The 18,399-nt window shown below is 44.4% G+C and overlaps 1 long non-coding RNA gene across 10 annotated transcripts in view; it reads right to left on the bottom strand.

The window, feature by feature from the left end:
- The window catches only part of LOC111264711 (uncharacterized), a 127,305-nt gene that overhangs the window by 72,323 nt on the left and 36,583 nt on the right, over positions 1-18,399 (bottom strand). For 5 of the 10 annotated variants that reach the window (XR_015312823.1, XR_015312813.1, XR_015312797.1 and 2 more), the window contains exons 3-4: positions 3,633-3,730; positions 3,141-3,273 (exon numbers count right to left, since the gene is read on the bottom strand). This is a non-coding gene — a long non-coding RNA (uncharacterized LOC111264711). Of the gene's footprint in view, positions 1-3,140; positions 3,308-3,632; positions 3,731-18,399 lie in introns of all 10 variants that reach the window. The other 5 variants (XR_015312865.1, XR_015312846.1, XR_015312862.1 and 2 more) reach the window with 3 other exon arrangements.

The raw sequence follows: 18,399 nt of genomic DNA, 5'->3' as shown, positions 1-18,399 counted from the left end.
ACACACACACACACACACACACACAAACACACACAAACACACACCCACACGCACACACACACACACACACAAACACACACCCACACGCACACACACACAAACACACACCCACACGCACGCACACACAAACACACTCCCAAACACACACACAAACACACACCCATACACACCAACAAACACACATACACCCCAACAAACACACACATACACACACACACACACATAATATATACACACAGGTATATATAGCTCGCCTTGAAAGACCAGCTTACGTGCTAACTGTAGACTTCACCCGACCATCCGGAGCCCTGACGCTCGACGTGAAGTATATCAAGGAAGGACTGCCATACACTGCTCCATTTTGCTTCGATATGTCGTCGTTTTGAGTCACCGCCGACGTCCGGAGACGATCCGGCTGCCGACATCGTCGTACTGTATTGACTGTCGAAATTTATGTATGTAACAGTTTCGCAATGATCCTCCAAACAAGTGAACATAGAGAGGGAGAGACAGAGATTAAGGAAATGAACGTCAACCGCATCCGAATGTCGAACGGTTCGGGTCCTATTGAGCACGAGACAGTGTCCTGTTTGAAGCGGTGACCGTACGAATACTGGCGGACTCTACAGATTGGTTTATTGGCAAAAATCACATAGTGACTGATGTGCGGATTCTGGCGATCGTGATTTTTTTTCCTTGTGAATCTTTTTTTCGTCTATCCTGGGTGTAGACCATAAGTATACCTGAAATATCCATTTGAAGTGACGGCGACGTCACGCTGACTGTGAAGCGCAGCGACAATACCAATGAAGGTAATGAAGTTCCGACCGAGCACGACCGGACGACAAAAAAAAACTTCTGGAGAACGTTGCCGGTTCAGGGAGGGATCACGTTGGACCGTCTTAATTAGGCCAAACTGTTGTTTTTACAGGCGCTACTTCGACCGGTATTTGCCTATGTGTTGGCTGTTATTCGTGATTGTGTTAATCGAAAAATTTGCTGCCTCACCCACCACCCAGTGGGTACGTACATAGGCGGGTAGCTGTTTCTGTCTAGCATTATATATCTCGCATTAATAAATTTGATGTAAAAGTAGCGGCGTTACTATTGTTCTCGTAGATCGTTAGAATGTTTTAGAACTCTTATGCCACGTGTGTACTGCCGATTTGCACCGGGCAACATAATATTGCACTATAAACAACGTATTCTGATCTTCTCTTTTCATTTCGTTAGTGCTATACTGGTCCAAGTTACAGCCTAGGCCAGATAGCTATGAAACTACGATAGAAACGAGCTACCAGTGGCTCGATCCCGCTCTATTGTTGTCGTTTTCGGTGGTGTCGTTTCAGCCATAAAAAAATACGTGCCACATGTACGACGTAACATCGGACCTTTACAGAAACGAAGCAACGCTTCAAGGTATTAACGCCCGCCTTGAACTACATGTGTCCGCGTATCAGACGCCATTAATATGGTTGTACAGATGATTCGCAGCTAGCACATCGTTCTAGTATGGCTTTAGTTCCGACAACACGAAAAGACTGAACGGGCAGAGGGGTACGAAGCAACGATGAAGATTCAAAAGAGCCGTAAACCGTTGTCTTCGCATGTATGCCTTTAGATTGATAGCGATTTCGACAACAGGAACGGCGTCAGTTGCTGCTGCTTCTGCTATTCGCAATGGGACGCACTCTAGCTCAGCCTTACGTAAAAATTCGAATAGATATTGTCCGATAGGATTATACTTACCACTTTATACATATATATGATGCTATCGCGTTATGAATGTATGCTAACACATACGCCAAGAAGGTAATTAGAATTGACATTGGGCTTCTTGTTTCGTAAACGATCAATCATAGGTCAGAATCACTCGTTAGTTAGTGCATCCCGAAAATGTTAGGTAACAACAGACACAACTATCTCCCGTATACCCCTTCCCTGCGTCGACGTTGCTACCTGAAGTTGAAGCCGGCCACTGATTTTCTGCCGATTATGTTCACAGATTTTTTGTCTCCTTCTACGTTCATTTTGCAGCACCGGTAGCGGCTGCAGCGGCCAGTAAAATTACATCAGCCGAGCCAGTGATGGTGACCAATGCAATAGACTACTGTGAACGACATAACTATTTTTTTTCTCTCGCTGGTCCTTTTTCTGCCTGAACGAGTGCGACAACAGTCATTCGTCTGCGTACTTCACAATGCCTCATCACCGAGTTACTGTCTTCCGCATTTTACGGTCAAGTAGTGAAGCACGCTGCAAAGCCAACCCGGCAGCATGTCAGCATTCACGTCTCCATTGATGTTATCATCAGTGCCAACAACGCCATCATTGTCGTCATTATTCTCATCATAAAGTCGCAATCAGAGCCGCAATGACACCTGCAAAGGCACTTACTGCTGTTGGTGCCGCGCCACCTGGTGCGCGGGCACATGCACATACACACACACGCAGACGTAGAAATGCGTTTCTATAGAAACAGTAGCGCCTATAACAGTAGATATGAACGTGAAGCAGGTGAAACGAGGGGGGCCAGGGGGGAGATGACAATCTTAGTGAGAAAAGAAGCTTGCGAACCAACCGGGAATAGTAAACAGCCAGTTAACAGTGAGCAATTGGTGGACAATATACGCCCTGTATTCGATGGCAATGGGCAAGTTGTCGATGCAGCTGTAAAAGTCGCAACATTAACATAGGCGCTATAGACGCAGCCTGTTTGCCCCTTACCCCTTGCCTCGCCCCGTGTCTGCTTGTGTTCGAAATCATCCAGGCTCCATTGAATGTCGTTCACTAGACGCCCTCAGACGCGCGTACTCGTCTTTCTTTTCTGAAGAATGGACAATATAGGAATTGAGGAAAGAGCCATGAACATAAACAAAGAGATGGGATAAGAGAATACGTGTTGCTTTTTTTCTCGCCGCCTCTTCCTGTCGGTCGTTTTCCTCAAGCTGCTTCGTCCATAATGCTTAGAGGCTGTTACCGCTCGGAACTAATGGATAATGACGCCGAATTGAGGATGAAGGGATGCGAAGCCTCAAAAGACCTGGCCTAAGGCGAACAATACGAACGATATAGCAAACTGCAACAGTAGAACGGGGCAGCAACTGGCATGATCTGGCGAAATCAATCTGAACACGTACTGGCCAAAGCAAAGTAAAGCCGAGGAATAAAGGGACAGCGTCTGTTCTGCTTCATCCGTTGTTATAGCACAGCCTGCTTCAGCTTAAGAAGATCCTTGTGTTGTTAGGGGAATCCGTCTGACGCGATGACTGCCTGGAAAGATATCGTTGACGATGCCGCAAAGTAGCTAAAGCGGCAACGGTAGATACAAGAAAGTCGAAACAAGCACAAAAGTCTATCTTTGAACGCAGCAGGTGTGACACTGGTTTCTAGATGATTCGGTCAATTTGCTTATTTCGAGTGACTCAGGTACCGTATCGAAAGATACCGATCCTATACGAAATCTTAAAACTAGAGTTGTCTTTCCCTATTATATACTAAAGTTTTTCGCCGCTGCTGCTTTTGTTTATGTAGCCTCCATTTTCCTGAAATCATATAATTGCATCTAAAACATAGAAAATGCAGAAGATTGGTCTTGAAGCATGTTACATTGAAAAATCACACGATATTACCTGAAATTAGTCTGTATTCGCGTGCACATACAAGGGACCGTGTGGTGTTCTATCGCGATTCAACTGCAGGTATGGCTAGCATGAGAAGATCGTAGAGCCTGCAATAGAAAAATCACCTTCAGACTGAAGTGAAGACAGTTAGACATTCGTCATAGTATTGACTAACGTCTGACACAATTGTACCGTTGCAGTCGCACCCTAAATATTTGGGACAGATCGGTGTTGCGTCTGTTGAACGACTAGGTTAGTGCTACTAATAATGACAGTGCGACGAGATACCAAACGAGTGGTACTAATTGGGCAGCCCAGGCCAAGTCGTCGCCCAAGATTCCTGCCACCTGAATCCGCAAAGCTGGTTCACTTGTCTCTGATGAGACTGTCTCACGTGCCCGATCAGGCATATCGCTGGGAAACGCATGGCAGTGGAGCACCAGACTGTGCCGATACTGCGATCCTTCCACGGATCACAAGTTAAGTGGGAAACACCCAACGAGACCTAAGCCGTGTGTGTGTGTGTGTGTTAGCGTCAAGTACGAAAAACGATAACAGCACATCGATATATTCTATACTACATAAATACACTGCGATATGTATGTGGCGATTGACGGCGAGCTATAGTCGCCCATCCCTTGAGGTTGATTCGGACAGAGGCATGACTGGCGTATTTCTGCTTGTGCAAGGAAGACAGCCACAATCAGGTCAACGAGCAAAATGCAATTATGATAATAGAAATACTACATGGATTGTTTGTTGAAACGTATGCGATACATCGCGGGGACCTTTGACCTTGTTCTATTCTACGGCTTTATCACTTGCCTAGCTGTTCGTACGGTTTTGTCTCAGTTACATGAGGATAAAAACGCACACCCCCGAAATGATTACATTGAGGAAAGTAATATATACCGCTTATCACTGTGTTAGCTGTTTTTTTAGATTTGTATAAAACATACCACCGACGCTATGCTACCTGGTCTAGGAGAGACCGTCAAGCAATATACCTATTCATAACAATTATACGGTAGTATATAAAATCGAATTTCACACATTTTCGTTCTCGCTTAATTTGAGTGTTCTTTCGATGAGCAGCATTTTTCGTTTCGACAGATTCGATCTCAGAACCAAGTGGATAAATATGTATCGTAGATTTTCTCAATTGAAGAAAGACCATGCAGTAGTAGAGGTGACTTTTGAACAACAACAAGCAGCGTCAGCAGTAGCACGTGCTTGTATATAATAAAAGTGCACACATGACGATTATTATTCAGTACCCCCGCCGGACCCGGTACTGTCAGTGGTCCGCGCGCGCGCGCAGACTCAAGGGTTTCAGTGGTAAACGTTGCTCGATATGGTCCCGCGATCCATGCGCGACCACCAACGTTTAAGATCTATGATGGCAACGCTTAGTTTGGTCGAATTTTCGTCGAATCGGTAAGGGAAAGCAAGCTGCACTGGGTTAAAGAGCAGTAATAGCAGCAAACCCCGTTAGAAAACCAAGATTAGGATGTACGCTAGTCATATTGATTTGACGATACTGACCAAAAATATAGTCTACTAAGGTTTTTTTGTTGATCTTCTGGAAGAGAACAATGACACTCAGAGAACATTTGTTGAGTGTAGCGGCCATAGCAGAAGCAGCAATTTGACATGTTATTTTTGTGCTTTTTAAATTCTCAGGGCTAAGTACACACAGTATGTTGTGCTCGAAGTAGCCTCAAGCGGCTACACAAATTCAGCTTCAGCCAAATTAGAAGTTAATTGAAGTTTGTATCCTGCTTGAACAAACAGCGTCGGAACAACCGTCATGTCAGTAGGCGAAAACGTCACATTGTTGCTACTAGTAGTTGTGCTTGATTACATCTCGTGACTCATGATACGATACGAATCTTGCAGAAGCAAAGGAAAAGGTTGAAAGCGTACCGTATCCCAGTTGATCTTATCAACAATCGTAGCAAAATATCGAAAATGTTAATTCTGATTAACGAGGTAACAAGGCACCAAAAGTAGGAGATACTGAATGAAGAGCTAGAAACAAAGACAAATCGGAACGTAATGACGTCGCAGCTATATGTATGCACAACTCGTGATCTTCGTGGACTATCAGGCAGTATTCCGTAATCGTCATTTTGCGCATTTTTTATGGTGCCGTTTCACAGTACTGTGACAGCCGACCTGATATCGTCAGCGTATGTTATACTGTTGAATCCATTGAAGTTAGCGGCAGGGCACCGTTCGTCGCTGAAGGTCCACTGAGGATACAAGTAAGATAATAACAGTGATGCACAAGTGGACGCCGTGGGCAGCCAAACAGGATATGTACTGAGTCCTTGAGGCTTATTCTATTCGAGCCCTATAGGTGGTGCGTTCGATATAGATCAACATCAATGCAAAAAAGGCTGTTTCGAAGATTTTAGATAGCTGCGATACATCTGCAAAGACATAATGTATACAATCCAGTGGTGAAATGTAGCATGCAGCCAACATGGACAACAACAATAGCCGAATAATGAACAATGTTCCATATTCCGTGACGGCATACTCATACAACGGGATACATACGTAAGGGTTTCTACACTACCCCTTCTCTCGACCGAGTCAGTTGCTACCGGCATTTGTTCCAGTTTCTCGTTATTAACAGCACTTAATATAATAAAAATGTCAGTAGAGCTGATCCGCAAAGCTCACGGGGCCGTAGCTATGCGCCCAGCACGGTGACCCATCGGTGATCATCGACCCCACTACATTTCTAGAGGTATCACAGCACTGCGCTTCAAGCGATATCAGCATGAGCTGCTGCCGCGACCACAGCAGCAAAACAATAAGCCTGTAGTACTAGCGAGTACATCGAATCCCCGGAGAGACCTAAAGCGTACAAGCTCCGGTAGTTTTCGCGTCGCTTTGTGCTGGCGGCACTTGATTCGGTTGAAATAACAGCGATAACAATGACTGTACGTATTTCTTCGCTGCCCACAAGTGCTCGTTTCTGCATCTAATGGCTATAAACATACACATGTATATATATAACGTGCATGCGCAGTCACAACAAAGTCGTCGGAAGTGCTCTATCTGTACCAGACAGATTCGGTGATTTGCGTCGCTTGAGATCGCCTTTTGCAGACAAGCCATGTAGATGGACGGTAGATGATACTAGCTACAAGTAAAATGAAGACAACACTAGTGCTATAATGCTTTGGGCTTGCAACAGACGTCACAGCCGCCGCCGCCGCGCGGGAGTAACGTGTGGGACACATCACAGTAACAACCCATACACCCATCGTTTCTCTTTGCACTCTTCGTAGACGATTGTTACGTAGACGTCCAATATAGCAAATTTCTCTCCCTTTCGCCTCCATCTCGGTGGCAGCTGCGTATGGTAGTTTATTGTAATAGCCGCGCTGCTCATGAGGGGTTTTTTAATAAATAAGAGGACACCATGTCGGCGATTGAGATAAGTCCATTGTAATCATCCCTGGAGTTCAACAGTCAAACGAAAAAAGAAAGTCAAATTAAGCAAAGACGTTGCTATCGAGCAACAATACATGCATGAAGTGGTGAGGTTCTTTCAAATGGCCGTCGCCCGCTTATAACCGGTTTCTCCTTCCAGACCTCATCAGTAATATATGATCGTTTGTTCTAAATACAACGCTTTGCGCATATTGATTGTCATTGTCGCCATGGGTCTCAGTAGTACCGAATGGCCTGCGATGAATTCTCGAAAGGTCGATGAAGTCAACGTTATTCTCTAGCTTCCTTTGTGGGCCGACCTTTGTTCCTGGGACCTCGTCACTTTCGTTCCTTCTCTCTCTGCCTCGTCCCTGGTAGGTGATTCCCTCTTCGCTTTGCTCCCGTTTCTGTGGAAACACAACGTCTCCCACCGTTGTGTTTGTTGACCTGCTGGTGTTGTTATTGAGATGTCATCGTTGGGTGGCTTTTGATGTTAATGTTGCTGCTGGTATTGCAGCGTTTTCATGGCTGCCGTCATCTCACGTTGCTTGACACGTAAGATCCCCGCGTTGTTCTATAACTGCCACCCTCGTTACGTTGTTGCGGGCCCCAGTAGCATAGGCCATACGTTGCTAGGCGCAGTCGCTAACTGACCCACATAGTAGTCCATGTAGTGCTGCCTGGTCCAGCAGTGCTAGGAATAACACTGCTGCGAGCCGCACAACGTACTATATTATGACGACAAGCATCACCAACAACATTCATCATTTGCGTTACCAATATCATCTGTAGCAGCATCGGTACCACCGACATTAACACGCTCATAGCTCTTATTGTGATCACAGTGGAAGCGAATGGCGTTGTCCGTAATCGGCCGTAATCGCAGGCGCCAGTCCGTCGGCCGATTTAGGCCGGCCCACCGCTGCCGCTGCGATGGCGGCTGCAGTTCTCTGCAACAAAAGCAGTTTGGAATGGCAATACCAGAGATAGATCTTCGTACTTTTGCTGCTGCTGCTGCTGCTTGTATAGGCTGGTGTTTAGTCGAGCTGAGTTCAAGTCGATTTCGGCTTGTCAATATGTCTGGGAAGCGAGCTGGGGAGCTCGTCGTCGGACGGCCACTGTCTTCTGCTTTCGAGGGCTGGCGCCTGCTGTATTCCAGCGACTGGCGGAACGGGGCGCTCGAGCACTAACTCTGACGTTGGACGCCAGCCACAACAGCAGTCGCGTCCAAGCTGCACATGTTATTAAGACGACTGCAACAATTACAGCCAGAGAATATATCTGCTAAGTATCGAAGGCCACGTGTATGGACACTGATTCATCCTGAACGCATCTACCCGAGAGCTATATATGCATATAGATGGCGTGGTTGAATACCGTCTTCAACATGTGTTTGTTATGTGAATGCGTGTAAGGACAGTGCCGCTCTTGAGTGACTATGAAAACCATAGCGCGGTAGTTACTGATGATAAACTGTTAATTAGGTACCGATCCGTGATGCGCACAAAAGTGCTCTCGCATTGACCTCTGCGATCTTCTGACGCGTAGAGCGGGTCAGCGTGGCATTTCTGCTTATATGGCGTTAGATTAAATTATAGCGTCAAAAGGCGAGAGGGTATAGAAGTGGTGGGCAGATTGCCACTTGTTCACCAGAACGTTTACCGATGCATCAAAGAACTGTACCCGTATTTTGTAGTACGACATAAACGTGATTAAAATGTTAATAAGTGAATACGGGGTCGTACATGTTAAATAAAACAGTATTTCAATTTTTGATTGGGATTAGGGGTAGAGGAAAAAGAAATATAGAGAATGTTAATAATTATTACCGATTTATTTTATAATACGAATGCACTTGAGCCTCTACGACTTGACCTTAAAAAGCGTATGGGCGTCATCACGAACGTCTTGCAGCAAGAACAGCTGCAGAGCTTACCAACGACTATATCTGTGATCGTTTGTCATACCTTCTAACCGTCGCTGGACAATTCTAAGGCTGGCTATTTTCTTTGCTACCCTGCAGTCTCCTTTGTCTGCACAATAATTTTATTCCGTTTACAAAAGGGTTTTTTGTCTAATCAAATTTCTTCCCGTTTTTACAATCCGGTTTTGTTTCGGCATCTGTTAATATCAGAGCCAGATAGTTGAAATTAGCTCGAAGACTTGAAGAACCTCGCGGAGTAGGCGAACTCCTCGCAAGAAATAAAAATACTTCAATTGGATCTTTGTTGACTTTGCGGACGCTGCTGTTACTACACGGTGGGACTGTACGTTTTAGTTCAGCTGCTAGTGTATATATATACAAGTGTGTGTACGTGTATGTGCCTTTTGCACTATATTAGCCCATCCCCCCTTATCCCGATGCTTTACGAAAGTAACTGATCTGCTAGCCTAACTGGGTGGTCCAGCACATCCCCAGAGGACTTGATTTGTTTCCTCTCTTGCTCCTGACAGGTGTAACATATGGCTTACAATGTCCCCCTAGCCCTCGCTATATCCTACTGCTAATGGTCTGTCGCCTGTAGAAACCAGAGGTGCATGGAATTCGAACGCTGAGTTTACTGCGACGTTTTATCCAAGTTCTCCTTGTCCGAAATATAATGCTACGAAAGCATAGAACAGGCTGCCTGAGCCCATTCCATGAAGCTGCACAGCCATTTAGAACTGAGCTACAAAGTGGGGAGCTAGAATATTTAAATAGCGTATCGGTGAGGTGGGGCGAACTATAGCCATCTTCAACCGAACTAGGCCAGTTATCGCCTTAGCTCAACCTGGATTTCGCTCAGACCGAGTACTGGTAAAACTGGTGACTATAGGCGTGGGGAGATCGTCTAAGCTTAAACGAGGCAAAGGAAAAAAGGATGCCTTCGTATTTGAAAGTGCATTCTACTTGTGAGGCAAGCTGTTACACCAGAGGGCAAGTTTGGTGGCAGATGATCCGGAAAGTAGCTCGTTTCCCAGTTCAGCGCCAAGGTTGCATGCAGTATTGCATCTAGATAGGGATTTGGGAGCACCTTTTAAATGAAAAAATGGAGTGACACGAAGCATTCAATGTGCCGTACAAGCCTTTAGATATCTAAATAAACTGACATCGTACCAAGCGGGAATTTCACAGAAAAATACAGCGTTGTATAGGTAATACAATATAAATTAAACCATTTCACCAAAAGTACTATAATTGTTTTTGGAGCCCGCAGCGGGTTGATTTGACTACAAAATTGGAAAATACAAAAAGGAAACCTATTGACTGTACTGAGCATAATTGATTTGTTCTGTTTTTGCTTACTGCAAGCCGAGCACTAATTAACTTAAGTACATTGTATTCCCTTCTAATGTTTTAGTAGCACGTTACTCTTCGTTCGAGTGCGAGTGATTTGCTGACAAAATATTTAGGTCGGGGGTCAGAATTTTCTGCGGATATATCGAGCTTTCAATTTGATTTATTTTCCAATGATCTTCATAAAAAGCTAGACTCCTTCGAAGACTCGACCTGTAGCCGCGGTAGGCCCCGCGCGAGAGAAAAAATTTTCATTCAAATCATCTGCCGACCGTCTACCGCGATGTGCGCCTTAGCAGACCCCATGTGATTGAAGATAATTCAACATAGCCCCTTTAAATTCTTTATGTGATACAAATGGGGACAAAATTAAGATACAGGGTTATTGCTACTATTGTTATAATATGATTAGTTTAATGATTGCTTACATATATAGTGATTGTTTTATCCGCTTCTCTTACGAGTATAATAAAGAGTGAGTTACGGCTTAACTCGCTATTTCAAGATCTCGCCTCAAATAGAACTCCGTCCAAATCGATTGGGGTTCTGTATGCGAGGCTGATAAGTAGAAAAAAAAAACTTTATTTTTGCAGTTGACCCGCTAGACCCACTGCAACCAGTATGCTAATTAGCTATGCATAAGTTCGTATGCTAATGAAAATCGCTCGAGTACATTGATGTACCACCAAAAACAACATGGTAAAGTGCGCTGGCTAAAAAATACGGTCCGAAGCACGATACGCATGTTCTGCTCGTTTTCCCATACTGATTGCGAAAAATGGCCTCTTTGAAAAGCGGCAAAAAATTAAAGGCAGAGTAGGAGCTCTGTTTCCTGAAAGCAGACGTTGAGCGTCGTTTCCTATCGGCTAGTTTTGATTGTATACCCATTTATTAAGGACCGGGTCGCGTGCACTGCATCCAGTGGCCTTTACTACAGAACGAATCGCGCTAGAATTCGCTCACTGACTTCTTATCCACTCGTTTACTTACGGCGCTGTGAAATGTTATTTTTTCGGGATAAACATTCGTTTCCAATGTGCTGGACGATGAATGAGGCTCTTTGTCTCGGTGCGCAGTCTCCTTTTCTTTGACGTTGAGTCCGTCGTCCTGAGAGCTTTTTGCTTCTTCTTCAGAGCTCTATTTAGTGGCCTTCGCCCTTCAAACATAATATAGTCCGCCTTATTCACAACGTGACGGGCATGCAAAGTCTCGCCTGATGGAAGCATAGTCATCCCAATACCTAGACTCTTTAGGTTCTTTTTTTAGATGGGCATCATTTTCGTTGGCTAGTGGTCAACTTGCAAGTTGAAAAACGCTCATGATGCTTTATGGAATCGCTAAGACGACGACGACGACGACAACAACAGTAACGATAATTTTAGATATTACGCCTCCATGAAGGCTGGTTGGCTGGCCTGAAATCTGCAAAGGGCAGCAGGGACAAGCTTGCATGGGGCTTTTCCATGGTAGTCTTCACGTAAGCGAGTTGAAATTGTACAAAGCAAACTCAAAGAAAGAACACCACAACCATTAAGACCATCGTATTACTGTCTCGTACCCAATCGAATAACAACTGAGTAACAAATACTATTAGATGATCAATAAGAGATAATACAGCTGGCTTGAAGACGCCGGATAAACATTGTGCGCTGGTTTTGCGCTACTGCAGGCTGATAGGCCCTATGTGCTTGCCTGGATTGTAGAATACTTCTTGGCTAGTCAAGAAGCGCCGTCGTTATGACACTTCTTGGTAAGGCAACACATCACGGGCGGCTGTTGCCATGGTGCGGATTCTGTTGCCTGATATCTGACAACGGCAGGCTGGACTCAAGACAGTACCTTATACGGCAGTGACCCCCAAAGGTCATAACCAGCATGAGCAGCCGTACCAGAAAAGCAATGCCGCCGATACCAGGCAAGCGAGAGACCGAGTCGCAGATAGGAGACATCAAGGCTGTTTTATTTTTATTTATTACCCACCAGACAATTGTGGGCGGACATCGTTTACCTATTGACCAAGCATGTAGTAAGTACCTGATGGTCAAGCTCAAGCAGGCAACAGTTTGTAGGTTTTTTACCGTGCGTTCGCTGATATAGACACATTTTCAATCGGTGTTGAAGCGGTAAAGCTGAACGCGATGTGGCTTGCTTACCCGTTAGCTGGGATTGGACGCCACCAGCCCAATATATATATCCGGATACACAGAATGTATTGCTCACACACACGTATTTATTCGAAGAGCTGAACTCGTGCGTCGATCGCAACGGAACGCGTCGCAACAGCTCAATACGACAGAAAGGGTGGTTAGCCGACAGACCTCACGAAAACATTTAATACAAAGGGCGAGGGCCATGACGACGAATCTACGAACAGAGTTACCCCAACTGGCATCGCTTTGATCGTTAGCACCGCTGTTAGCATCTCTCCTTTAGTCGAACCATCTCCGGGTAATTCTTTCTTCCATGATGCGGCAAAAAGAGAACAGGACATCGAATAAAACTTGAATCCAAACTTTAACTAGGTTAGCTAAATTAATCGAGTCCGATTTATTACCCTATGAAACCTATACTTATATTTCAGTAAATAGGTAGATGTAAGCGTGTCTATGGCGGTTAGATGGACGAAAGCCAGCCATTATTGAATAAACATCTCTGAGCTAATTTTTATTTCATCTCAGCAATATGCTGCTCAATCTGAGGCCTTTGCGTCAACTAGATTAATGTTATCTTAATGAATCAAACATTCATCTGTGTCTTCCCAAGTCTAGCGACTTAAAGGAGCATATAGCACCTATAAACACGAACAGCTTACACGTATTGCTTCGTAAGTTCATTTAGGCAACATTTTACTATTTATAGATAAATATTTTTACATTTTGCATTTAATTTACAGTATGTTCTTCATTCTCTTGATTGCATAATATTTTTCCGAAAATTTTCGGAAAATGGGGCGGTGCCATGCGAAATACTTGAGCAGCCCTTACTCATGAACGTCCTGTATTCTGACATAATCAGATGTGTCATAAGCAGCAGACGGAATGCTCCGGATTCATCGTCGTGCCTACCGCACGTAGCCTTGTGAGAGTGACAGCCCACGAACGCATGGAGTGGTCGTTTAAATCATTTCGTCGTTGTCGACAACTGGCGCTTTGTCTTAAATCCAACAACCCGCGCGAGGCGAAGGAAAACGTTAAAACTGTTTCTATTGAAACGGCCAACCGGTATCAGCGTTGACGCTGCGCGAATTCCCACGACCTCAGCGAAGAAAAGGTTCAACCGAATGAAGTTGCGCGTGTAGTAGCAGGCGTTCTCTTCTACTTTAAAATCTTCCCATCGTTCTGATCGCTTATATTGTTCTGCTATTTGCGCAGGCCATAACCGAGCAGTAGTCTACGTGCGACGTCATCTTCACAACAGGGTAACGTGTTGGCTGTTGTTTATGAGCCATGGCTTGAGCTTGCTACTTCTACGGCTTTCGGTCTGGGGTGTTTCATTGATTGTGTCATTAGAGCCTTTATACCGGCTCAAGTTCTTCTTGATCCTAATCTATCTGATTAGAAAAATGTCAGAGGTACGCATAGTTACTTATTTTGAGAGTTTCTTTATAGTCGCGAGTAATTTTGAGCATCCTATTAAGTGAGACCGTCTACTTGAAGAGGTCATAGCCTCTGTATACTACAACTATTGCTACAAGTTACCGCCAGAAAAAATAGTAGCCGTATGTGAAATTCTCTGCTGCCCAGTGACTTACCAAAACGTGCCCCACTTGACAATATATAGCTGCTATAAGCACCCTGAGATTATACATTTATATGTATAGATCTACCATCATGGTAGTACTTCTCGTTGATGTTTTTATTTTAGCCATTTCATCGTCCTGAGACTCTACCACTCTAACGTCGGGCGTCGATAAAACATGCTGGTCTATCCCTGCCCATTGTTTCCAGCAGTTGACTGTCTCACAACCTCAAAATATTTACTTTCATCTCAGCTATATCATACGACAACATGTGTCGCAATGTGTACATGCGAGCTATTGAGAAACAGGTTTGCCTTCCCTGGTACAATAAGTTCTCTCTAAATTGTTACCTATTGCAGCTGGAGCATATTTCTGTATTCATCATTGTTCCTCTAAATACAATGAAGACACAGTGATCCTATTCGCCAATATGTATCCCTTATTCTATTTAGGCGAAATTTTGACCCTGAAGTTTTCACACAGTTTTGCAAAGCAGAACCAGGAGAAATAGCCAGTATCCAAGCGCTCGTGAGCAACAGCGTGACTCGGATTCCGCTGCAGCAATCGTTGTCGAGTCTTCACATGACAAAGACACGGTAATGATCGTTAGTGTCCAAATGGAAAAATTGCATAGTAGAAATCGGGCCCAAAATGGCCTGCGCCTGTGTGTGTATGGTTAGCAAGAAAGTAGAATGAATACACGGTGTTCGTTCATTCGACCTGAGCCAAGAAGGCATACCATGCACTAATGCCATTACGCTGTACCATTTGTACGTACTGACACCGCTATTGTTGGTACAGCCACTCGTTTTTGCTTGATCGCCTGGTGAATTTCGTGTAGATGCTCAAGCGTAGTGAAAACCGTACTTCACTGTTGCTGAGTGAACTGTTGGCCGTCAGCCTGTCGGTTGATTTCATCAGGCGGCACTAGAAAAATTGACAAAGTAACGTCCGTTAAAAGCTCGTCCATCTCCGTTTATCATCCGTTGTCAAACGATCGACGCAAGCAGGACAAGATTAGCAGGAGAAACATGTAGAGGCGGTGGCTATCCTGACAATCGCGGCAGGTACAACGTTGATAGGAGGAATAACAATAACTGCCACGGTGATGCCAGCGGCAACATCCTGCCCTTTTCGTCAGATTCAGAAATTCAATGGTGGCTATACTTTTGGTTACTGGTCGTATTTGCTGTGATCCATTACCTAGTACTGAAGAGAGGGCTGACAAATAAGTTAGACAATTAAGGGAAGAGTGACAAGGCAGAAAAAACGTGGATGCAACCTGGTGAAAAGTTATGGTAAATAGGTATCCGATTCAAAGTCGTAGAGCAAATATAAAACTGCAAAGATAAGACAGACATCCTTTTGCCGCCGTCTGATTAAACTGAAAAGAACAGAGAGGATGGGAACCAAGAAAAAGCTTGTCAATTGAATTTCCACTACGTCCTCTAGATTCCTAGTCTCCCAATACTCGTTAGGTCCGTTTGCTCTGCTTTCCTCCTTTATCGAGTGCGTTCTCGTCCTCTTATTGATTGCCTGACGTAGCGACAAGCATGAAGGAGCACTGCCGAAATTGTCGGAGAAAAAAACTGTGACTAAATCGACATCAGGCAGTCAATACATCGCATGGCTTTATTTGGCTATTTATCGCTATAGCTTGCACAGCGGCAACTAGCTTCTCGGTTGCCGTCTTGAGACGGCAATAGCGGCGGTGACGACGTCGTCGTCGTTGCTGCCCATTGTGGGCGTTGCTCATCGTCGGCGGCGGAAGACGTTGCCGTCAAAATCAGCAACTCAATCGTACAAGAATACACGTGAACGAAGGTAGGCAGATAAATAGACGGGCTAAGAAACACCCAGACACTCTTGCACGCGAGGAAACAAGTACAAGTGGTAGTAGCAGATAGGTTGCGGTTCAGGGAGCTACAGGACAATCTCTGCTACAGCGTTATTACTGATTTCGGTGTTCCCGCTGTGACGTCCCTCGCGGACGATGAATCGCTACTTGCGAAAGTAACCGCCAGTGGTTAGAGGACCTCTGTCGATCGGTAGCGTTATTTTTCGGAGGGAAACCCCCATGAAAAGCTCTCTCCTGTGGAGAAACAACATTGAGTTATTGACGACAGCGTGATAAAAGAGATAAAGCTGGCCAACATCTAAAAACTCCAACTGGATAAGATACGTTTAAAGGAACTGAAAGTGAAGTACCAATCGATATTGTATGCGCTGTATTCTGGCACCATACATCTGTAAACGTTTTCGTCTGATGAGCGATGAGCATATATTGTCGAGCAAACCGGGAGCTACTAACTCTGGTTGAAATAAACCTATAAAATGTGGCCAACCAGGTATAGCCTTTTATGTACTATACTTTTTATATAATGCTTGCCATGGTTTTCGCGGCTGATGGAAAATTGTACGATGTCAAAAATGTACGTTCCCATCACTCTTCCGGTCTAATAATTAGCTGCGGTCGATTCGGGTATGATCAGAATCGATGAAATGTTTGGGAACTACGACCGATTCTATCATGCCTTCCTTATCTTTATCGTGGTAGCAGCTAATCTCGGCCTTAAAATGGTGGTTCCTTTCGCGAACAACATTGTTGCAGGCTATACTGCTGTAATCGTAGTACATAAATGCAATTCTACTGACACTAGCTTCCATCGATCGTTAGGGTCAAAATTGAACAACGAGACAGGAAAAATGACTGGCCTTTTACATTGTCGGTACTGATAAGAGGACAAAAATACATGATGGCATTTGTGTTGAGAGGTCACGATCTCGAAAATGAGTACCGGTCAAAGAAAACGTACAAGTTGTGATCGAAATAGTCGTAACATGTATCACTAAATGGCTATTACGAAAAGAGCTATATAAATGGCATGGACAATACTGCGGACTAACTACAGTACGCACTTACGGAACTTAATAACGACCATTGCATTTACGTATTTCATAGGGGAAACGAGTAGTTCTATTGAAGTAAACGCATTAACCGATATTTACGATAAGGCAATGATGCGTTCCAGCTATATAAAAGGGACTGATGTCATAGATTTCAAAGGCGATAAGCTGTTCGAGCCGTCATTGCCATACAGTTCACGAGTAGTAGCCCATCGAAACAGTTATACGAGAGGATTATGTCCATGGCCAAATACCGTCACCAGGGCCTATGAGCCTATGAATATAGATAATGATTATCTATATTGTTCCTATCGCTTGCAATTATGTACTCGCCATGAGCCGATGCCGCATCCCAACCGTTTCCAAAATACTAACGTTTTAAGGAGCACAAAAACTCGCTTGTCCAGTTTTGGTAGCTAGGTCAAGCTAAGTCAAGCTTCAAGTATGAGCCAAAATGTACCGCAGTAAAAATCGCTGAATTATTTTCGCGACACAAATTTTAGGTATTCTAGATGCTCGTACTAGTTATACATGAGTGTACGTGTCGACGAGGGAATGGCCATTCATCTTCCGCCATTTTCATCGAGGTCGCTAGCTGAAGAACGAGCGCGGGTTATCAGCGAAGTTGATTTTCCATATGATTATTATTACTAGACAGGTAGATAAAGGAAAGCTTGTGTCTTATTTCGAATATGCAGACATACGCACTCCGAACGTCGTTTCAGTCAGAAGCATCAGCATCACCACTAGCGTTGTGGCCGTTCGAAGTTTCCTGTCACAAATGTTCTATAGACATCTATTACACCATTATTTTTATCAGTCTTAGCGTTATCGCATCGTGTTCACGCTCGGACGTATTATTTATTTCGACTGAATTTATCAATCAGACGGCATTGTTCATAGAAAGTGGGTGTTAACTGTTCCACACTCAACAACGTCGGTGTCAACAAATGTATCACTTTATGACCATATGAAAAACGAAGTGTCGCAGACTTCTTTTAGGAGTTAAGCAACACCTTCTTCTGTCTGGGGCAAAAAGCACATCAGCTAGGTTCACCGTTGATCGCCGCCTCCCGTCTACAGAGTTGCGCAAGCCTTCCTGTTGTGGGGAAAAAAATATACGAAACTCCGCGGGCGGATACTTAACCTCCTTGATTCTACGTATCTGGACGTTTATGCTGTAATACGTCGTCCAGGGGTGGACAAGGGCCTCGCTGCATAGATCCAACATGGGCACTAGGAACGGGGGAGTCGATTAACAGCATCATGATTCTGTTGCTGTTGCTGACACAACAATGAATAGCGTGATTTGGAAGATCAAATAAAAAGTATTCAGATATCTGTCGTGACCCAGCGATCGCGTCGCTATTTCGCCTTCTTCAATATCTTGACGAATGACGCTT

This window comes from Varroa jacobsoni, unplaced genomic scaffold, assembly GCF_002532875.2.
Source record: "Varroa jacobsoni isolate VJ856 unplaced genomic scaffold, vjacob_1.0 scaffold_9, whole genome shotgun sequence".
In the NCBI taxonomy this organism is placed as follows: Eukaryota; Metazoa; Arthropoda; class Arachnida; order Mesostigmata; family Varroidae; genus Varroa; species Varroa jacobsoni.
The sequence above is the reverse complement of the archived record's forward strand: the minus strand, read 5'-3'. Positions and strand labels throughout refer to the sequence as shown.